A 2145-nucleotide genomic window follows, 5' to 3' on the forward strand; every position below is an offset into this window, starting at 1 on the left:
TTGTTACTCATTTAATTTATTATAGCTGTATTTTGTTAAGGGCGTTCATTTATTCCCCCTATTTCCGTAGGGTTTGGACAATCATTCTTTTAGTTTTACCTTTAGAATTCTTTTGTTTAGTATGATTTAATAAGCTTTTTCTGAAAATTGAGGAATCTATAACACTTACAAAATCAATCAGATAAAATTTTATTATTATCAACGATAATAATAATAAGGCAAAAATCATTCTTAAAATGTTTAAATTTTTTTAAATTTTACACGAAACAATTGCACCTTAATATATCTTCATCACTAGTGACTTTTTTAATAAAAACTGACGATTTTTTAGATATAAATTCTGATCATATCTCTATACATAATTTCTATGATATAAACTGTGGATTTCCTTAGTTTAGCAGTTAAAAAAAAATCTCATAATTTCGTTTAATTAGTACCTCCCTTCTCTCTCCCTCTCTAACAATAAGTCTTACATATGCATACACTATAGGGCACTCAAGGATCTGGAGGCCCTGCATTCAAGCCACCAAAGAAGGCTTCAATCCACCCCTAGCCCCAATCAACGAAGTGGCTTGTGAGGTATGTTACTATGTCCCTTCTAACAATTTATTTTCGTTAAGTGAAGAATTGCTGTTGCTTTGGCTATTTTTTACTGTTTTGAGCTTGGTAATAACTAATCCCATTTATCAACATTATCAACATCATGTTATCAGATCACATGCAAGGCATTAGACACCAAAAATGTGCGTGAAACGATGATCTCGATCTTTCATGAGCTGTCAAGCTACTCCTGGGTCAATAAGGCTGTGATTACCCTTTCATCACTTGCTCTATTCTATGGCGACTTTTGGCGACTTGCTCAGATCCAACCATCGGACAAGCTTGCGGAATCGCTAGCCATACTGAAGGGGTTACCTGCAATCACCAAGCCCTCGGACGTGCAAAAGATCCAAATTAAGCATGGAGTTCAGGATAAGCGTCAGGAAAGTCAAGACCACATTGAGCATGACCGGTGCATTGTGGAGTTCGAGCACGGCCAGTAGACGTTCCCAGGCTATCACGGTAATCGACATCCCAAGCGGCGTTTATCGAGATCATCATCAGGTGTCTCGCTTGCTCGATTCAATTCACCGGCCTCATCAGCCTCATCGGTGAGTACGAGGCCGTTAATGATCCCTTTCTTTTTGTGTCTCTTTTTTGGGAAAAAAGAAACATATTTTATGGCTTTTATTTTATTTATGAAAATATGTAATGAATCATCTAAAGCATTTCAACATACTCGAATTTTAAAAGGAGAGCATTTTTTCTTTTTCTTAAGAGGGCTTCCTGTTATTTTCAGCTACAAGGAAAAGATCTTCTGACCTTTGTTCGGAAGTAGGAACATGATCCACACACTATCAAGAGACATTACGAAGATTACAAGCAAAAAAGGGTAAATGTTAATTTTCAATTTATGATATTTATGCTTTGAATATTAGACTAATGTTCTCATCAGTTTCTGAATTTGAATGCAGAGGAAATTAGAGAGTATCAGAGGCTGCAGCGACTATTCAATGCCCCTACGGATAATGTGGAGCTCATCAAGGCCTTGGTTTACATCAAGGACGATCCTCAACCACTTTTACATTGGCTCAAAAGACCACGGTTCAATCTTCTAACTCTCTGATTCCACAGCACTTTATGGTTTTTTTTTTTTTTTTGGTCAAACTTCATAGTTGAGTACCACAATGATGCTATGGTCGTAATCGTCATTGTCAAAGATCTCTTTTTCAACTGACTTGCTGAAATCAAACATAACATTTGTTCTCACCTAAGTGGCACTTATATACCTAGTTTTGGGCCTGGCGTAAATTTGTGTGGTTGACTTTAGTGGTAGCGACCAACGGGTGAAATGTTAATCCTCCTTCATCGTTCCCCTACCTTACAGGATAAGGTCGAGTCCCTGCGGAGGAAGAATGTGATGCTGCTGATTTCCGACCTAAAGTTGACCTCTCACGACCTTTCCATCCTCATCAAGATCTACAGCGAGCGCAAGTTCCATGAGAACTATGAGATCGTGGATCCCGATCATCGAGCAAGAAGGCGATGACGTGAACAACCAGTTCAAGAATCTACAGTCGCAAATGCCTTGGTACTCAGTGCGCT

At 38.2% G+C, this 2145-nt stretch overlaps 1 long non-coding RNA gene across 1 annotated transcript; it reads left to right on the top strand.

The window, feature by feature from the left end:
• Positions 1 to 489: 489 nt before the first annotated feature.
• On the top strand, positions 490 to 904 carry LOC120294725. The gene is made up of 2 exons (XR_005551966.1): positions 490 to 579; positions 714 to 904. It is a non-coding gene; the product is annotated as an uncharacterized LOC120294725 (long non-coding RNA).
• Positions 905 to 2145: the final 1241 nt, after the last annotated feature.

Source organism: Eucalyptus grandis, chromosome 6 (assembly GCF_016545825.1).
Source record: "Eucalyptus grandis isolate ANBG69807.140 chromosome 6, ASM1654582v1, whole genome shotgun sequence".
Taxonomy (NCBI): Eukaryota; Viridiplantae; Streptophyta; class Magnoliopsida; order Myrtales; family Myrtaceae; genus Eucalyptus; species Eucalyptus grandis.